At 38.3% G+C, this 22,211-nt stretch overlaps 1 protein-coding gene across 1 annotated transcript in view; it reads right to left on the reverse strand.

Annotated features, from left to right (window-relative positions):
• Rtf1 (RNA polymerase-associated protein Rtf1) overlaps positions 1–22,211 on the reverse strand; it is a 225,241-nt gene that overhangs the window by 59,771 nt on the left and 143,259 nt on the right. The window lies entirely within an intron of this gene.

Consider the following 22,211-nt stretch of genomic DNA (forward strand, 5'->3'; position numbering starts at 1 on the left):
TAAAAATACTGAAAGTTAGGAAGGCTTAATGATTTAAATGCAAATTTATGATATCTTGCCTCAAAATACACACACATTTTGCACAGGAGTACCATTCCAGCCCCAATGTTTGGGAAACAAGCCAGGAAAAAGGGAGGGAAATTTAGGAGCACGACGTCATTAAAAACTCTGGACCACATAGTAACACTTCATAAGGCTGAAGATGAATGGTTTTGAAGGTAGAACATGACACCTACATTCCATCATCAGCACTTCAGAAAACAGCCGTAAAAGGCAGGTATGTGACTTCAATGATGAACAGAGACACATTATCAATGGACATGTTCAGTAATAATGGCTGAAACCCTGAAGACTTGTTGCACTGACTTTGCATGTATTCCAAAAGAGGAAGTGGGAACAACATGTGCTATAGAATGATGGCAGGAAAAGAACAAAGCACTCAGAATGGAATTACACTGTAATCAGAAATGTAAGGACAATACAACACTGTTGACGTATACATAATGTCGGTTCAATTTACAAGCATGAAAACAACGTCTCACACACAAATTTCCAAATCGTAAAGGGGTACAGCCACAAAACTAGATGCCCCAAAGATGAGGGGGACACATTTTGGGTGACTTCAATGGCCAAAACGATTGATGAGATAACCAATATCATAGAGGAAACATGTTGAGCACCAGCAACAACCAAGGTATGCCACAGCACGATAACTCTAACCAACAAGGGTTATGGTCCGTATTGCACTGAGATTACACATAAATTATAAAAAAAAGAAAAGTTTTCCACCTATTCAATACATAGTTATATTTACAATGCGTGTATTTACATTACATGGGACTAGTTTCAACCCTACTCGGGGTCATCATCAGCCATATTTAAACAATACACAATATTTGACGAAATCCTGAAACATGGTTCTAAGCAGTAAGAACATTATGAATATATAATTAACACTATGATGTGTGGTTGCATTAGGCGAAGTGCTATGGTGCTCAAAATGTTGCAAATGAAAGTGAAATATTACGAGTGACATAGGTGAGCAACATATAATACAAAGTACACTAAACACGTTAAGAAGTCTGGGTATAAAAGTACAAATGAGATGCTCTATGTTGTAGATCAACTTGAGTAAAATTTAGACACAGGGTGTTTCAGTAGGTCCTGGTTGTGGACCGAGTGCTATGGTACTAAGACTGGACAATATAACGTGACACATATAATAAAATTATACAAGTATGTACAAATGTTTGAGATCCTCTCTAGAAGAATCTATGAGGAGTTGATTATATACTGTATCAGCTTAAACCTCCAAGTGATATGAGTCATTAATAACGACTCATTTATGTCTCTGTGAAATGATAAAGTCGGTATTAACGACTCATATTTTAGAGCCGTGTTGCTGGGTAACCATTTAATGAATAAAGTCGAAATTTGCACTAATCGATAGTTCAGTTCATTGGCAATTTCGATTCATCTAGCTGAATTATCGAATAGGTTTCTTTGCTTATGTACTGTCTGAAACAAATCTTAGCGTCAGTCGCTCGAAGCGCCACACCGCATGGCAGTGTTCTATTGTTCTCGACATCGCTGTATTTAAGATAACAATTAAGTAAAAGGTTCCACCTGATCGATACTTTCTTATTATTTAGCCATTGGCAAAATTTATGTCATTAAAAACTTACAGAAAATGTTTCTATTGCTTAGCAATCATCATCAGCTGTTTCGCTTAAGGCTTAGGTGAACAAGCATAAAACATTTCATAATTAAAATTAAAATGTGTTGGTAAGGGACATTTAAGTGGTGCAGGAGGATGGATGGGGGAGGTGTGTGTTTGTTAGTTAAGATTAAAATTATACAAATTAAAAACTATTCTAAACTAAAACATCTTTGATTTCATTCGTTGTCACTTGCACTGGTTCATTATTAAGTTCCACAGTTTTCCGTTAATGCTCTTGCACACTTGTCTCGATGGTATAGTGCTCCTTCCTTTTCTAGACCTTTCTTACTGTCCGGTGGAGAAGATTATGTAGATTGTTGGTCAAATTGTTCAGTTTTCATTTAGTTGGATAGTTTGGAGTATGATCCCTATCCAATTATTCGTTGTACGAATTTTATTCGGAATCATTAAGTCGGGAAGTTTGGTGTACTACCCCTGTCCAATTCGTTCTTGTTCCGATGTTTACGTGTTTGTATTTGTCTCTGCCGTCCTCGCCGCGTCACACGCCGTCACTTCCCCTTCCCCCTCCAAACCAAGCCAGCAAAACGTCCTTGTCACACAGCTACTACACACGGTTGAGGACGGCAGAGACAAATACAAACACGTAAACATCGGAACAAGAACGAATTGGACAAGGGTAGTACACCAAACTTCCCGACTTAATGATTCCGAATAAAATTCGTACAACGAATAATTGGATAGGGATCGTACTACAAATTATCCAAACTAAATGAAAACTGAACAATTCGACCAACAATCTACATAATCTTCTCCACTGGACAGTAAGAAAGGCCTAGAAAAAGAAGGAACACTATACCATCGAGACAAGTGTGCAAGAGCATTAACGGAAAACTGTCGAACTTAATAATGAACCAGTGCAAGTGACAACGAATGAAATCAAAGATGTTTTAGTTTAGAATAGTTTTTAATTTGTATAATTTTAATCTTAACTAACAAACACCCCCCCCCCCTCCCCCATCCATCCTCCCGCACCACATAAACGTCCCTTACCAACACATTTTAATTTTAATTATGAAATGTTTTATGCTTGTTCAACTAAGCCTTAAGCGAAACAGCTGATGATGATTGCTAAGCAATCGAAACATGTTCTGTAAGTTTTTAATGACATAAATTTTGCCGAAGGCTAAATAATAAAAAAGGTATCGATCAGGTGGAACCTTTTACTTAATTGTTATCTTGATTACAATATCGATACGGAATGAAGTGGATAGTATGTAATATAGCTGTATTTGATGCATTTATTTTGTATTCTAAGAATACAGATAAGCCTATATACCGAGATGAGTATGTGGACTACATTGTAATAAATTTAGCAGATGGAGTTCAGCCTGAACATCCAAGACTCAGCCAAAAAGATGAACATTCCCTTTAACACTTACCTGGACAAAAAGAAACATTATGCATAGTTTGTTTGGAAGATCCTGCCATAAAAAGAAAGTGAAGCAACTTCTGGTGCCCTAAGTGTAATTGTGGCATTCATCCTACCTGATACCAAACACTTCTACAGGCCCGTAGTAAAGGGGAGGAAAAGAAAAAATCTTGTGACTCAAAGTAAAGAATTATGGCCGAAGAGAAGATGTACATAGTTTCGTTTTTTTGTACATAACTTTCTGTTCTTTAGTTTTACGGTAAATATGTACTCTGAATCTTTTGTTGCCAACAAAATGGTGAACATTTTATACATTTACCTTTTGTTTCGGTCTTTTATAGTTTTGAAGCTACGTACAGTGAAAGTTGAAACATTGTTTTTTTCAAAGTGAAAAATTGTAATTCACCGCCCCCAATACAATGGAATCAAGGTCTGTGCCTAATATTATTACATAATCACATTCTCTAGTTTATACTGAACAAAAAGATAATAAATTTTACTGTCATTTTGTATTTCTTATGAATTAAAAAAAAACTTGTATAAAGACGTTACAGTCGCTTATCACTTAAGAGGTTATTACGTATCACTTGGAGGGTTAAGCAGAAAATTTGATAATAGGTGTATTAGGTAAACAAGCTATGTTGATATGGCTGCATGGTTGATTGTGGGAACTGTACATTGTTGGAATGGTTTCAGCAATCATTTTATAGAAAGGATAATCAATAAACACAAACATCGCCCTAAAACTACCTTCAAAACAGGAAATAACTAAACCTCAACATTTTCCATCTTCACATTCAACAATGATATTTACAAGATAGCCAATATCTTTAAGAAACAAGACGTTAAATTAGCTTTCAAAACCAATAACAACATCAACATTTTACATAATACTTCACATACCAACAAGACCAGCAGTTTTTTTTTTTTAATCAGAAGTTTATAGGATCAAATGCAATACCTGTGACAAGTCCTACATTGGGCAGACCAGAAGGAACTTCAATATAAGATACCATCAATCAATCAAATCAATCAATCAATCAATCAATCAATCAATCAATCAATCAATCAATCAATCAATCAATCAATCAATCAATCAATCAATCAAATCACTACTGATCTGCATTTAGGGCAGTCGCCCAGGTGGCAGATTCCCTATCTGTTGTTTTCCTAGCCTTTTCTTAAACGATCGCAAAGAAATTGGAAAATTATTGAACATTTCCCTTGGTAAGTTATTCCAATCCCTAACTCGCCTTCCTATAAATGAATATTTGCCCCAGTTTGACCTCTTGAATTCCAACTTTATCTCCATATTGTGATCGTTCCTACTTTTAAAGACACCACTCAAACTTATTCGTCTACTGATGTCCTCACACACCATCTCTCCTCTGACAGCTCGGAACATACTATTTAATCGAGCAGCTTGTCTCCTTTCTCCCAAATTTTCCCAGCCCAAATTTTGCAACATTTTTGTAATGCTACTCTTTTGTCGCAAATCACCCAGAACAAATCGAGCTGCATTTCTTTGGATTTTTTCTAGTTCTTGAATCAAGTAATCCTAGTTGGGGTCTTACCAGAGACTTATATGCCCTCTCCTTTACATCCTTACTACAGCCCCGTGCTCATAACCATGTGCAGAGATCTGTACCCTTTATTAACAATCATATTTATGTGATTACCCCAATAAAGGTCTTTTCTTATATTAACACCTAGATACTTACAATTTATTTATTTATCGTATGGCACATAAATATATTCAGAAACAAGAAAGCAAGTACATTATATTTTAATGTCCAAAGATGTTATCCATTCTAGAGCCTCTGTATTGGCCTCTAGAAAATCAAACCAATCTCCAGGGTAGGCTCTTCTGCTACACTCCTTTAAATGTGTTCGATGGTTTGAAAAGGAGCACCACAGTCACACTCGAGGGATTGTATCTTTCCCCATTTATACAGGGTCGCAACACAGACACCATGACCACATCGAATCCTGTTAACGATGGTCCAAGTTCTTCTTGGGAGATCAGACCTTGAATTAGGTGGGAAGAAAGGCCAGAAATGTTCACCTGTTTTTGAGATCCAATCTTCCTTCCATTGGGCATAGAGGTTGAAATTGTCTTCTGTGAGCTTCTGAGCGAACTTACCTGGCGGATGTCTAGATTTCAACCGGTTCCTCTGAAGGTCAGGAATATTGGAGTGGATGGGCAAGGCACAGTTCTCATTTACCTTGGAGTATTCTCTTTACTGTACAAAGGTACTTACAATGATCCCCAAAAGGAACTTTCATCCATCAACGCAGTAATTAAAACTGAGAGGACTTTTCCTATTTGTGAAACTCACAACCTGATTTTTAACCCCGTTTATCATCATACCATTGTCCACCGTCCATCTCACAACACTATCAAGGTCACCCTGCAGCCGTTCACAATCTTGTAACTCATTTATTACTCTGTACAGAATAACAACATCTGCAAACAGCCTTATCTCTGATTCCACTTCTTTACATATATCATTGATATATATAAGAAAACATAAAGGTCCAATAATACTGCCTCGGGGAATTCCCCTCTTAATTATTACAGGGTCAGATAAAGCTTCGCCTACTCTAATTCACTGAGTTCTATTTTCTAGAAATATAGCAACCCATTCAGCCACTCTTTTTTCAAGTCCACTTGCACTCATTTTTGCCAGTAGTCAACTATGACCTACCCTATCAAATGTCTTAGATAGGTCAATCGTAATACAGTCCATTTGGTCTCCTGAATCCAGGATATCTGCTATATCTTGCTGAAATCCTACAAGCTGAGCTTCAGTCGAATAACCTTTCCTAAACCCAAACTGCCTTCTGTTGAACCAGTTATTAATTTTGCAAACGTGTCTAATATAATCAGAAAGAATGCTTTCCCATAGCTTACATACAATGCATGTTAAACTTACTGGCCTGTAATTTTCAGCTTTATGCCTATCACCCTTTCCTTTATACACAGGGGCTACTACAGCAACTCTCCATTCATTTGGTATAGCTCCTTCAACCAAACAATAATCAAATAAGTATTTCAGATATGGTACTATATCCCAATCCATTGCCTTTAGTATATCCCCAGAAATCTTATCAATTCCAGCTGCTATTCTAGTTTTCAAATTTTGTATCTTACTGTAAATGTCATTGTTATCATAGGTAAATTTTAATACTTCCTTAGTGTTACTCACATTCCCTATTTGGACATTATCCTTGTAACCAACAATCTTTACATACTGCTGACTGAATACTTCTGCCTTTTGAAGATCCTCGCATACACACTCCCCTTGTTCATTAATGATTCCTGGAATGTCCTATGGACCTGTTTCTGCCTTAAAGTACCTATACATACTCTTCCATTTTTCACTAAAATTTGCATTATCACCAATTATGTTTGCCATCATGTTATCCTTAGCTGACTTCTTTGCTAGATTCAATTTCCTAGTAAGTTCCTTCAATTTCTCCTTACTTCCATAGCCATTTCTAACTCTATTCTTTCCAATCTGCACCTTCTTCTTAGTCTCTTTACTTCTCTGTTATAATATAGTGGATCCTTACCATTCCTTACCACCTTTAAAGGAACAAACCTATTTTCACATTCCTCAACAATTGCTTTAAACCCATCCTGGAGCCTGTTTACATTTTTATTTACATTTTCCAGCGATCATAGTTACTTTTTAAAAACTCCCAATTGCCTGTTTTATCAGCCATATGGCACTGCCTAATAGTCCGAATTTTAAGACCTTCCTTTCTTTCACATTTATTTTTAACTACGACAAAAACAGCTTTGTGATCAATAATACCATCTATTACTTCCGTTTCTCTATAGAGCTCATCTGGTTTTATCAGCACCACATTCAAGATATTCTTCCCTCTAGTTGGTTCCATCACTTTCTGAATCAGGTGCCCTTCCCACATTAACTTATTTTGCCATTTGTTGGTCATGCTTCCTGTCGTTCGCATTACATTCCCAATTGACATTTGGTAAATTGACATCACCTGCTACTATCACATTCCTTTCCATATCATTTCCAACATAGCTGATTATCTTATCAAATAATTCTGAATCAGCATTAGCACTACTCTTTCCCGGTCTGTAAACTCCAAAGACATCAAGTTGCCTATTATCTTTAGAGAAGAGCCTTACACCCAGAATTTCATGTTTTTCATCCTTAACTTTTTTGTAGCTTACAAATTCTTCTTTCACCAGAATGAAAACTCCCACTCCTACCATTCCTATCCTATCTCTATGATACACACTCCAGTTCCGTGAGAATATCCTTGCATCCATTATATCATTTCTCAGCCATGATTCAACTCCTATTACAATATATGGTAAGTATATATCTATTAAATTACTTAATTTGATTCCTTTGTTTACAATGCTTCTAATGTTGAGCACTAACATTTTTATGTCATCCCTACTTGATTTCCAGTTCCCTGTTCGCCTAACACTACTCTCTAGGCACACTAATGCAATAAAATATAATACGTTTTCAGCTATCGGCCAACACATGCAAGATTATAACCCTAATTTCACCAATATCGAACAAGACCTGGACATTCTTGAATTAGCAAATAAGGGTCCTTTACTCAACATAATGGAAAATTACTACATACACCTAGACCAATATTTTAACGTCAATTACAATCTTAATGAAATCTCAGAGAAACAAAACACCCTTTTCGATTCACTAATCACTTTTCTCAGAAACAATAATTCAGCCAACCAGAATTCAATCCTAAGTTTAATTAAAGGCACTTCTCCAAAACAATTAACCTTTCTCCCACACCCTTCAGCTCCGCCTTAGATTCCCCCCTTCCTCCCCCTCCACCCACACCCAAGCCTCTGCCACTCTGCCCAACCCGCATGCACCTGCCCCTCACCTTCCTCCCCTTCCATATATCTCCTTCCACCACCAGTTGCACACTCACAACTAAGCTGCGCACACCACCCCGCAAGGTGAGTGTCCATTCGCTTTGTTATCTATTCTTCTTTCCGCGTACTCAATTTTAATAGGTCACATTGGTTCCGCTTTGAACTGAGAGTTCCACCCATTAATATCACCATGCGCAGTGTGTACTTACAACTCCAGAAGAATTCTAAAAATTCATATTCAGTCTACACAGTTCCAATAATCAACCATGCAGCCATATCAACATAGCTTGGTTACCTAATACAAATCAACTCCTCATAGATTCTTCTAGAGAGGATCTCAAACATTTATACATACTTGTATAATTTGATTATATGTGTCACGTTATATTGTCCAGTCTTAGTACCATAGCACTCGGTCCACAACCAGGACCTACTGAAACACCCTGTGTCTAAATTTTACTCAAGTTGATCTACAACATAGAGCATCTCATTTGTACTTTTATACCCAGGCTTTTTAACGTGTTTAGTGTACTTTATATTATATGTTGCTCACCTATGTCACTCGTAATATTTCACTTTCATTTGCAACATTTTGAGCACCATAGCACTTCGCCTAATTCAACCACATATCATAGTGTTAACACATTGGAGACCGCGTCTTAAGGTGGCATATGGGCAGGCAGACCGCCATATTTTGAAGGTTTTTAAAAAAATTGTAGAAAATGGTATGTAGGTTGCAATTGTAACAGGTATATTTCATCAAAAAAATTAAAAGTGTCTATTCTACAGATTAAAAAGTTGCATTAAGATCTATTGATTACTTTTCACATTACACATTTTCCAACGGTATGCCTTTTGCAACAACAACAAAAAAGTCTGACAACAATGTCTTACACATAATGAGTTGAGTGTGGAATAGTTTGAAGCATTCAGGGACGAAGTGCTATAGAACACATTGGATACCACCATCATGTCTCTTTTCTAGTTACTTTCCCATTTTCCACTTTTCCTTTATCTGCACAGGCTTTGCAAGTGCATCGAACTCACCAAAAGTACCCGGCGAACGTGAATCAGTCCCTGCCTTTGAATTATCATTGCTTGCGTCACTTTGTTCTAAATGAATCTCCAGTCATATGAAAATCATGAAACATTAGCTAAATAAACTACAAAGTGCAAAATCACACCTGAGTGGAATATGAGAGAATAGGTTATAAATACCTTCATCACTAACATCTAGACCTGCATCATCTACCACTGTCATCGAAAATGTCTCCTGAAGTCTCTACAATTCCGCTTTTACTGCATGATCCAATCATGATAGCAGAAACAAAACACAGTCTAAACACTTCGCAGGATGTAAACGAAACTCTGAAAGCGCATGCCTCGAGCAGCTGGAAACAAGGCTGGAGACATGGAATGTAGAAGCGAACTCGAGCAAAAATAAACTGCTATAAGTTAGAGAAAACAACGAGAGGACACAAATGCACGGTAAAGCTGTTATAAAAGTTTTTTAAAGTGGTATGTATAGTTTCCGCCTGATTCTCGTCCTGGATGTGTTGACAATATAACAAATACACGGGCCCGAGTTAGCCTCGGGCGCAGCCAGTCTGCGCTGTTACCCAACCCCGATACACATTCGGGCTCGGTCTCCAATGTGTTAATGATATATTCATAATGTTCTTACTGCTTAGAAACATTTCGTCAAATATTGTGTATTGTTTAAATATGGCTGATGAGTAGAGTTGAAACTAGTCCCATACACGCATTGTAAATATAACTATGCACTGAATAGGTGGAAAACTTTTCTGTTTATAATTTATATGTAACTCTAACCAGCACACTGCTCAGGAAGCACCAAACATCTCATCTCCCACGCCAAAAATGGGCACAGGGCTCCAATTGGGATCTGCTTGCAAAATGATGCGGTGTAAAATTTGTCAATCAATCACTACTGATGTGTATTTAGGCCAGTCGCCCAGGTGGCAGATATCCTATCTGTTGTTTTCCTAGCCTTTTCTTAAAAGATTGCAACGAAATTGGAAATTTATTGAACATCTCACTCGGTAAGTTATATCAAACCCTAACTCCCCTTCCTATAAATGAATATTTGCCCCAATTTGTCCTCTTGAATTCCAGCTTTATCTTCATATTGTGATCTTTCCTATTTTCAAAAACACCACTCAAACTTATTCGTTAGGTTCACTTGCCAGAGTGGCAAGTCAACTAAAAATTTTAATTCCCGTCGGAACAGCAATAATTATAGTGCCAGAAGTGAAATAAGCCTGTGTGTCCACATCTATTCCTAATGTCATTCCACCCCACTTCTCCACTAACAGCTCGGAGCATACTACTTGGGCGAGCAGCTCGTCTCCTTTTCTCCCAAGTCTTCCCACCCCGAACATGGCTAGAATTTTGTAATGGTACTCTCTTGTCGGAAACCACCCAGAACAAATCAAACAGCTTTTCTTTGGATTTTTTTTTTCAGTTCTTGAATCAAGTAATCCTGGTGAGTATCCCATACACTGGAACCATACTCTATTTGGGGTCTTACCGGAGACTTATATGCCCTCTGCTTTACATCCTTACTACAACCCCTAAACACCCTGATAATCATGTGCAGAGACCTGTACCCTTTATTTACAATCCCATGTATGTGATTACCCCAAGGAAGACCACTCCTTATATTAACACCTAGGCAGTGTTGCCAACTTACTGGATTCGCCGCTAAATTTGCCAGATTCTAAGCCCTCTAGCGGCGAAAAAATGCATTTAGCGGTTAGTGGAACTTTTGCCGGAGTTTTGATGTGTCAGAGGATTTTCTAGTGGCTTTGTAAAATGTTAACGTAATATCATACATTTGTGGAAAAAATATTGCTGAATCAAATTAGTGGGAAAAATTAGAATGAAGCTAGTCCCCGGTGGATGTACCACTAAAGTTGTTTCTGCCAGGGTGAGCCTGTAAATCCCCTCCGTGCATGAGATCTGTTTTTCTTAGTGAGTGTTCAATTCTTGACTGGCGTGTGTGCAGCACCACAGGGGGCATTTTGACTTTCATCAGTGTGTTGTCATGCATTACCTATACCTCACTGGACTTACTGTGGGCGTATGTTTAAATGTTGCCCCTGTAGTTTATCCCCTGATCACTTTGCCGGAGTTTGCAAGATGATATTCACAGACTTGGTTGTTGCCACAGATTTTCAGATGCATAGAACAAAGTGTACTGCAATAATTAAAAACACATTTGGCCCTCATTTCATATATGAGCTGAAAACTTTCATAGGTGACAGCCCTTAAAGTATCATAATCGACAAATCAACAAACATTCAGGTCTTAAAATTCCACGGAACATTTTACGGTGTAATAACATCCTAATGCCTGGTCATCTAATACCTTTATTTTGCGTTAACGGGGTAGGGCTTATCAGTAAGCACTAGATTATATTACATATAATCAATCATACTCTCTTTTAACTAAGTGTGTTATTGCGACCATACCCAATTCTATGCCATAGTAAACTTCGTTCCAACTCTGAAAACAAATATGCAAGATTACACATTTAATTTATTATAAAATTAAATTAAAATACATGTTGAAGAATCTAGTGAATTTGAAGTGAAATTTGCACAATCAATTAGCGGATTTCACTCCTTGTGTTGGCAAAGCTGCACCCAGGTACTTACAGTCATCCCCATAAGGAACTTTGTGACCAATAATAAAGTGATCCCTTTGCAATCAATTATCTCCCAGCACCAGTCCCTCACCATGGACCACCAAGTTCGACATTCTAGACTAATGCTGCTTGCTTGCTTGCTGTTTAAAGGGGCCTAACATCGAAGCTCATCGGCCCATTCTAGACTAAAAGCAACTGCAAAACACTGGAGTTAAGTGGATTTTTAAAAAATGGGGCTTACTAGAGTTTGAAGTTCAGTTTGCTGTTGTTGCCCTAACTGTGGATACACAAATCACAAGCTGTCATGTCTAGGGACTCGAACCAGCATTAAGTAAATTTAAGTAATACATAATATAGAGTGGTTATTTTGGAAACTCAATCCATGGGCCTGTGCTAACTAACCAGCCATGTGTTGGGGTGAAAACAGAGTCTTGTGAGGTCAGAAAGTCTTACAAATAAGTCGATACAGGCAATCTAAATAGTCACGTTCCAATGTTTGGAAATAGCAAGCGAAGGGCTAGTTTGATGTGTCCTTTTACCACCCTAATCAAGTATTACGGACAGAGAGTCATGTTTATGATTACAAGTACTAGAAAAGGGGGAGTTAGTTTATGAAGATAATTGTTAAGAAGTGAGTATTCATGTTTATGAAAATGAGAAAATTGCTACATGTACAAGAGTGGGAGTTATGATAAATGGGGGAGGTGAAAGAGCCAACAGAGAGCCAAAGAGGCCTCAGCTAAGAATAGGGGATACTCTCATATTAATTGCTAGTTTCTTTAAATACAAATATGAATGATGGAACAAGCGTCTTATTGCATCAGTCTTCATCTTGGGCCGACTTGCCTTCCACTCACGTCAGGCGATCGCGATCAATTCCCCAAGAGGTGTCGCTACTTAGAATATTTCCTAATAAATCAAGTTTGGAGGGTGTTGCTAACACTTAATATTCATCATTCATACTTCGATTCTCAACGTAAGCCCTAGTTCTTCTGGGTTTATCGTAGTTGGCAACTTAAAACTTGTGGAATCTCTGTGAGACTCCATGATACTTAGTTTATACATCGCTTTAGCATTTCAGTGGTACTCGAATGTTTTAGAGTGAACTTGCATTTACTTGGAGTAGCCGTTCTGAGGAAGGTTAGTTCCAGTACGTCACACTAAGTGACCAACGTCAACTGTATGTATACATTCTTTGTACATCATCTGTTTAATATATGCACACGTACAGGAAATCATACGAGTTTCAACTCTTAATAACCAACTTACCTAATGCTTATAAATTACCTTCCTCAATCGCTTTCATTTTCAGTACCGTTGTTGGCGTTTCACCTGTTGGTGGGGATACGACAAAGAATCAACCATGTAAGACTATTGTAGCAACTGCTGTTCTTGAGAAGATGATGCCAGTGAAATGAGCCATTGATAAGCAAGAATAACAGTTCAAAAAAGACAAAAAAAGGCTGAGAAAGAGAAGTTGTTGAAATACCAAATTGTGCTCTGTGCATCATTTGTGATTAGCATTGTGTAGTGTACATGGAAAGAGGAAGTGTATTACGACTGCTGAAGAATGACAGATGTGTTATTTATAAGGTTCAAACGATTCAATATTAATTACGTGTTGTATATATGTTATTCATAACATTTATTCAACATGGAACCAGTTTCGACATTTAAATGTCATCAGCCATAAAAGAAATCACAAACAAATGAGCAAGGACACATTAATTAAAACTGGTGTAGTGACACACTGAAAAGTCTTTACTCGTCCATTCACAATGTGTGTCAAACAAACCGTCAAAACAAAAGAGCAACGACACAATAAAACTGGCGCAGTGACACATTGAAATATGTACATAGTCTCTCACTACTCAAAGATTAAAAGAAGTTTCCTTGATATTTTGTCAAAGCACAAAAGTCTTTGTACGCCCATTCACATCCCGTGTTAATTAAACAACAATAATGAGATATCCGGCATAGTGACACACTGAGATATTTACATGGTCCTCTCACCAATCTAAGTCAATAGAAAGCTCCGGCACACTTCCAGAGTTAAAAGGCATTCAAATGTCCGTATACGCTATGTGTCAAACAAAATGTCAAGAACTTATTGGAATCACTTGGTATACAATTTTTACCTGTTAAAATTTATACTTGATGTATATGAAATTATAAGAAATAGTCAGTGGTAATAGGTTGTCCTTCAGTATTTTTCTTACAGTACACATGATCAAAAACATTTTCCCTCAGTTCAATTTGGAAGAATTTTATCAGCTTTGGAACAGCATGTTGAGACGCTAACCTCGTGAGAAGGAGGTACAGACTGTTATGTGCGGTAGGTCAGGAGAAGGCGGAGGTAGGGTGGGCGGGGAAGGAGGGGAAGAGGAAGGATCGTGTTGGGGGAGTAATGGGTTGAAGGTGGGTCTTGTGAACAATGTGGTGGGGGTCTGTAACGTGATAGGGTATTGTGTATCGCGCTAAATATTGATCTCCTACTCGGAAGATCAACACACCTAAAGATTTTAATTAAAAAATCAAAAAGAATGTTGGTTTTTTCTGAGATTTCGTTCAGGTTTGAATTGGAGTTAAAGAACTGGTCTAAAGCAATTTTCTGCGACGTCAAGAATAGGGCCTTTGTCCATATTCATGAGCACCTCTATATCTTGTATGTTACTGAGGCTATGCTTTGAATCTTGAATGTGCTGGCCAACTGCCGAGTATCTATTGTATTTTGTAGCATTTACATGCTCCATGTATCTGATTTTGATGGTCCTCCCTGTTTGACCAATGTACGAGGATTGACAATTTTGACATTGGAATCTGTAGACTCCCGATTTTTGGTAAATGTTAGTCTTGTTAATTGAGCTGGTGTTATAAATGATATCCATATTTCTATTGTTAGTTCGATATGCGATTTTGGTGTTGTGTTTCTTCAGAATATTTGTAACACTGTAAATATCTTCGTTGAACATGAAGGTTGAATAATAATCAGGTTTAGTTGTCTCTGTAGTTAGAGTTGAATTTATGCGATATTTTCGTTTGTTGATAATTATTGGTTAAAACTGATTACATTGAAAAAATCTGAAGGATTTTTCTAGAATAGCTCTTTTTCGGTGATAAAAAATGATTACATGTAACTAATCTCATTATCAGACCCGTATTGAACTATGCTTGAACAAATTTGTATTGAAAAGGTGGATCAAAATAACCAACAAATTGTTAGTATATCATAGATAAAAAATGATCCGACTCAAAAATTACAACATTTCCTGGAAGCAACCCTAAAAAATACGTCATTTTTTATTCACAGAACAAGAGAAGACGAAAGTAATAACCATGAACCCAGGACTACCAGTAGCGAAAGCTTTACCCAAGATCCATAAGACCGGCATCCCCATACGCCCCATCATAAATTATAGGCCAAGTCCATTATATAAGCTATCAAAATTCATCCAGAAATTTCTAAAAAGGAACTATAATTTTCTGCTTAATAAGTCTGTGAAAAATACCACTGAGTTAGTTAAAAAACTAGATGACTTTGAAATGCAGCCTTTCCACTCAATGCATTCTTTCGACATAACAAATATGTATCCGAGCATCAACACTAAAAAACTTTTTCCAATAATCCAAAACAATGTAAATAAATATAGCAACCTCAGTAAACTTGAGATCCAAGATTTCACGGAAATTCTGAAACTAGTAGTTAAGAATAATTTCTGCAGTTTCAATAATTACATATACCAGCAGGATGGCTTTGCTTTGGGATCAACGGCTTCAGGGATATTAGCTGAGATGTATATTGACTATTTAGAACATACAGCAATTAACAACAATAGTGACTTCGCAATTTTGGGCCAGGTTTGTAGGTGACACACTCGTTATCCTTGACAAAATAATTTCTGATGCAGCCATCACTCTTAAACACTTTAAACAATATTGATCCGCAAATAAAGTTCACTCTGGAATCTTAGTCAAATTAGAGGCATAACTCACGTTAAACAGACTTCCTTCATCTATAGAATATAAAATTTACAGGAAACCGACACAGAACTATCAAGAAAAAATTCTTTTCATCCCAAAGCACACAAGTATGCTACCTACAACAGTATGGTAGACAGGGCATTCAGTGTACCACTTAATACAGTAAATCTAAATAAAGAATTGAATACAACCCGCTTCATAGCCAAATATAACGGTTATGACAATGCATTTATAGAGCGCATTATCAACAAACAAAAATATCGCATAAATTCAACTCTAACTACAGAGAAAACTAAACCTGATTATTATTCAACCTTCATGTTCAACGAAGATATTTACAGTGTTACAAATATTCTGAAGAAACACAACACCAAAATCGCATATCGAACTAACAATAGAAATATGGATATCATTTATAACACCAGCTCAATTAACAAGACTAACATTTACCAAAAATCGGGAGTCTACAGATTCCAATGTCAAAAGTGTCAATCCTCGTACATTGGTCAAACAGGGAGGACCGTCAAAATCAGATACATGGAGCATGTAAATGCTACAAAATACAATAGATACTCGGCAGTTGGCCAGCACATTCAAGATTCAAAGCATAGCCTCAGTAACATACAAGATATAGAGGTGCTCATGAATATGGACAAAGGCCCTATTCTTGACGTCGCAGAAAATTGCTTTAGACCAGTTCTTTAACTCCAATTCAAACCTGAACGAAATCTCAGAAAAAACCAACATTCTTTTTGATTTTTTAATTAAAGTCTTTAGGTGTGTTGATCTTCCGAGTAGGAGATCAATATTTAGCGCGATACACAATACCCTATCACGTTACAGACCCCCACCACATTGTTCACAAGACCCACCTTCAACCCATTACTCCCCCAACACGATCCTTCCTCTTCCCCTCCTTCCCCGCCCACCCTACCTCCGCCTTCTCCTGACCTACCGCACATAACAGTCTGTACCTCCTTCTCACGAGGTTAGCGTCTCAACATGCTGTTCCAAAGCTGATAAAATTCTTCCAAATTGAACTGAGGGAAAATGTTTTTGATCATGTGTACTGTAAGAAAAATACTGAAGGACAACCTATTACCACTGACTATTTCTTATAATTTCATATACATCAGTATAAATTTTAACAGGTAAAAATTGTATACCAAGTGATTCCAATAAGTTCTTGACATTTTGTTTGACACATAGCGTATACGGACATTTGAATGCCTTTTAACTCTGGAAGTGTGCCGGAGCTTTCTATTGACTTAGATTGGTGAGAGGACCATGTAAATATCTCAGTGTGTCACTATGCCGGATATCTCATTATTGTTGTTTAATTAACACGGGATGTGAATGGGCGTACAAAGACTTTTGTGCTTTGACAAAATATCAAGGAAACTTCTTTTAATCTTTGAGTAGTGAGAGACTATGTACATATTTCAATGTGTCACTGCGCCAGTTTTATTGTGTCGTTGCTCTTTTGTTTTGACGGTTTGTTTGACACACATTGTGAATGGACGAGTAAAGACTTTTCAGTGTGTCACTACACCAGTTTTAATTAATGTGTCCTTGCTCATTTGTTTGTGATTTCTTTTATGGTTGATGACATTTAAATGTCGAAACTGGTCCCATGTTGAATAAATGTTGTGAATAACATATATACAAGACGTAATTAGTATTGAATCGGTTAAACCTTATAAAGAACTCATCTCTGTGATCTCAGTTCAGTACGGAAATAAGAATGAGACTCATATCTTTGAATGCTGAAAAATGACGTATTTTCAATTAGTGAAGGAAAGCGGCAACATGATCCGATTTCAGGTCAGAAGATTGTTTTTTATAGTGGTTCAGGCAACGTAGGGCTTCAATCAGCGGACCTATGTGAACTGGCGATCTGATTTCGTCAGGCTGGCTACACAAGTACAAACAGTCACAGTGTGTGTGGGGACAGCAGAAGTATCGATGCCGAGACTGCAAAACTGGAAAGAAAACTGCTTGAAAAACCCGACACCCTGATTCATTCCAAAGGGCATTTTCACCAAGGACAAGTCAGGCCTCTCTTTAAATTTAATGCCTGGTCGTAGAATGGCATTTTAAGTGGGAAAACTACCATGGTAGGAAACAAAGCAAACAATGCTTAAGAGTTCTATTGTGTGCCGACAATGCCTGTACTGCAGTGACACAAGCGACAAATTGTCACAACCATGTGGACAAATTCCCCACGAAACAAACCTACCGATCTTTCTTGAAAAATATTCTAACATAATCGTAAAAAAACTAGGTTTGAACAACATTGATTTGAGATAATGGTTTAAAAATCCTGCACGCTGCTCAAAGTTTGCTGATCTTTTGCCAAGCAAGCGCACTGGAAGCCTTCCTGATTCATTAGAATAAACTTCCTTCTTTAATGTAATCCTTCAGTGGAGGCTATTTGTGTCTTATCTTTAGCCCTAGAATCAGCCGATTACAGCTGCTCTACCCACGTAGGTTATAACATGGCTAATGGAAGTCCATCGCCTGTAAGACGGTGTGTTTGGCTGGACAAAAGAGAGGGTTCTGATTTTGAAGTCCCAGGAACCAGTGCGGCTTCACAAGTGGTGTCTCAACTATTGATGTGATTCAAATTCTCCGAATACTGATGGAGAAACATTGTGCACTTCACAAAGAGCTCCACATGGTTTTCATTGATTTCGAGAAAGCGTTTGACTGCGTTCCTAGGGAAACAGCTTGGACTGCACTGCGAAATAAAAATGTTCTGGAGAGACTGATCCAGGACACGTACGTCCATTCTTCTACAAAAGAAAAGTCAAGTTCTGGAATCTCTGGGAGTTTCTCCATTGAGGTTGGTGTTTGTCAAGGTTGAGCTTTGAGCCCAATCTTATTCAATATAGTTATTAACTATTACGCAGAACAACTGATGACACAACTACCATGGACCCTTCTATACGCGGACGACATTGTCCTAGTTGGTGAAACACGTGAAGAGGTTGAGGCAGTTTTAAAACTTTGGAGACAAATGCACTCAGAAAAAGCCATAAGAAGACAGAGTATATGTTGTGTAACTTTGCCAAGCCGGACGTTCAAGGTCCACTCAAAACAATTTTCTTAGCGGGTGAACCAATGGCAATGGTGAATAAATTCAAGTACCTGGGCTCAATTATCACCACTGATACGACTGATGACGACGTGAAGCATCGCATCAACGTTGGATGGACCAAATGACATTTGCTGACAGGCGTCTTATGTGACGGGATGATACCTGTAAAGCTCAAGGCTGTTGTTAGATCTGCCTTCACTTGGAGAAGACAAAGGAAGCATGATAGGCAATGCTGCAATGGTCAACCTCTTGGACCGAGAGCGCAATGAGCACATACAAGGATCATTTAGGATGGCCCCTATCAGTAAGGAACTCGAAAAGCGCGACACAAATATCATCCCGTTAAAAGAGCTCATGCAATCGAGGAAACAAGGAGAGCAACACGGTGGCGTACAGTTGAAAAAGCCTTGAATAGAAACGGCATTCCAATGGAAGAGACATCCAACCGCAAGCAGTACTCTCTAAGGATCAGAAGAGCCAACCCTGAGTAATACATGGCAGTGTCCATTGTGGGCACGTATATGGCCAGGAAAGAAGAATGTGATTTAATAAGTGATGAAGATGGTGAACAAGGAATACAGATATGATGACGGTGCTCAGCTACCTGCCACCAACATGTGTTATCAATCGAACAAATATCATTGCATGGACTTGAAACTTGCACACATATTTTGTAGATATACAGAGGGAACCAGAAAAAAAGTAGACACTCTTTGATACTCAATATTAAGGGATCCACTAAGCCCACTACTATTTATAATTGCTACGGCGGACATCACAGAAGTAATCCCTGAAGAAACAAGCATATATATGTATGCAGACGATATCGTGATTGCCTCGAGGTCCAGCGAGAAACTGCAAGAGACACTTGACGCGCTGGTGAAATGGACAGAAGAGAATGAACTTCAGTTAAATGAGGAAAAGACAGTAACAATGACATTCAGGAAAGGAGGGAAAGCATCAGAGTTTCATATACATGGGAGACCTCTAAAGAATGTATCGAACTTCAAGTATTTGGGGGTCACACTACAAACTAGAGGTAATGTTTTCTCTACCCACATCAATGACAGGAAAAATGCAGCAATCAGAGCCATCAACAACATACAGAATTTGGATAAGCTATCTATCAAAACAGCCCTGAAAATATTTGACCTCAAAGTGTCACTAGTGATCACCTACGGATTAGAAATTGTATGGCCGCATCTAAAAATGAAACAGTTTGAGCAATTAGAAAAAGTGAAAGCTACGTTTCTGAAAAAGGCACTTTGTGTCTCGAAGTATACGCCTTCAAGGCTTGTATACGAGTTAACCCGCGAACCTTTCTATGTAGAAGATGTCCGTTGTCACCTACCACTACCAACTACACCAACATATCTACAGTTCATAGAGAAATTACGAGCAAAGAAGAGAGACATATGGAGCGAATTTTACTCGACGGACGCAATGGTTTACAAAGACTGGCAAGCAGGAGGATATGAGCTCAGACACATGATTACACGCTTTGCAATACACGGATTTCATTACAAGCTGTGTAAAACAAAGAAATTCCATCAACCAGACACGGACTGTGTATGTGAACGTTGTGGTAAGAGCTGTGAACGTTATCATGCCATGAGCTGTACTTGTCGGCGCGAATCGATGATAGCCTTCTGCAGAGATGACTAATGTTGTGTATTAATGTAAATATCTTTTGGCCATTGGCTGCAATAAAATATTATTATTAATATTAATGGAATAAAAATGGCATACCAAGGGGGGGAGGGGGGGGTTTATTTTATGTGTTCAAAGTGACCACATTTACAGCCATACAACGTCGATGCCGCTGAACTGCTGACCAAACGACGTCAGTCAGTGTTGCCAGTGTGATAGCTGCACAGGACATCTCAATGGTTTCTCATAGCCCATTCAATGTAGCTGGATTCTGTCGATAAACTTCATTTTTCAATGTTCGCCGTGGGTAGAAGTCAAGAGGTAAATACAATAATAATCGTATGGCCTCAGCTACTATGTGCAGACATTTTAATTTGACACTATCCGGCTGTCTCCTCGTCAATTTCGACATTCCGTTTTACTATAGGCCAACTACATGGCAGGCAGAGTAAACCGAATCTCTCTTGGGTGCCTGTGGCCGATATTTAATTAATTTTGTTGGCTAAACACCAAATGCTTCACCAGAGATCTTTTACGTGCTGACATTGTACGACATGGAGTGTCGAATGGACTATTTTCCGACCACCTCTGTCGGGTTTGAACCCCTATCTTGGGATCTGGAGGTCGACGCTCTACCACTGATCCACAGAGGCAGCTAGTCAAGAGGTGTAAGGTCTGGAGACCAAGGTGGGTACTCAACAGCTCTTCTTTGACCTAATCATCATCCAGGTACATTTTCATCCAAGTAGGCTCTGACAACTCTGTGGTACTGAGGCAGAGCACCATCTTGTTGTAGGAAAGAATCTTTCATTTGAAACCCCTCTCGGATGACAAGTAAAATCGATGTTTGTATCATAGGAAGAAACACCTCACCAGTTACGGTACTGGATGCGCCAATCAAACCATGCGACCACAGACCACACCGGATGTCCAGGAGCCCAGTACACGCAGTTGTGGCTGTTTACAGTACCATCGGTTTGAATTGCGCCTAGTCAGACCAGATAACGCATGCCTTCAAACCACTCTCAGTACTCGTCCTTGTCCGTAGCGTGCAGCGATCTCGGAATGCACACTTTGCAGGCTTCAGAATTCGTCGCACGGTTGATCGGCACGTGCCCCATAGTAAAATGCTGCGACACAGCAGCTGGACTTGTTGATCAGCCAGAACTGCACATCCTGAACAGTACCGTTGGCCGAATACCATAAATTGCTGTACGTGTTGGCGGCTGTGTTCCGTACACATCTCTACCTCCATCACGTTGCAACAACAATCTTCCCTCATTCAAGATTGCCATGCCACGTGACCTAGAAAACAATGGACTATGCTATCATGCAAGAATTGGAACGATATGTCATTTTATTCCAAAGATATTTAACTATCAAAGAGTGTCTACATTTTTCTGAACCCCTCTGATTGTGCATCATTTTGTATATCTTGGATTTTGTGTTTCATATTTCATCTCGTATTTTATGTTGCTAGAATTTTAATAATGCTAATGAAATAAACATTCCACTATTTTCAGGTCGCAATTTTTTATATCGAACCTCACAGAAAAGTTAACGTCACCATCTGAATCTCCAGTTATTACTGATATGCAACAGTGACATGAAGAGAAACACTTTTACTTCAAAAAGTAAAAAATCAGGAGAAATTTGGCAGCAAATCGCGACAAATTACGACACATCACTGATGGCAGATCATGTACAACTCTATTTGGCCTACATTATTTATATGTGAATACTAAATACTGGACATACCTGAACTTTCGGAACAAGTGCCTTCTCATCCTTCAACATGCTGAA

Source organism: Anabrus simplex, chromosome 1, assembly GCF_040414725.1.
Source record: "Anabrus simplex isolate iqAnaSimp1 chromosome 1, ASM4041472v1, whole genome shotgun sequence".
NCBI lineage: Eukaryota > Metazoa > Arthropoda > Insecta > Orthoptera > Tettigoniidae > Anabrus > Anabrus simplex.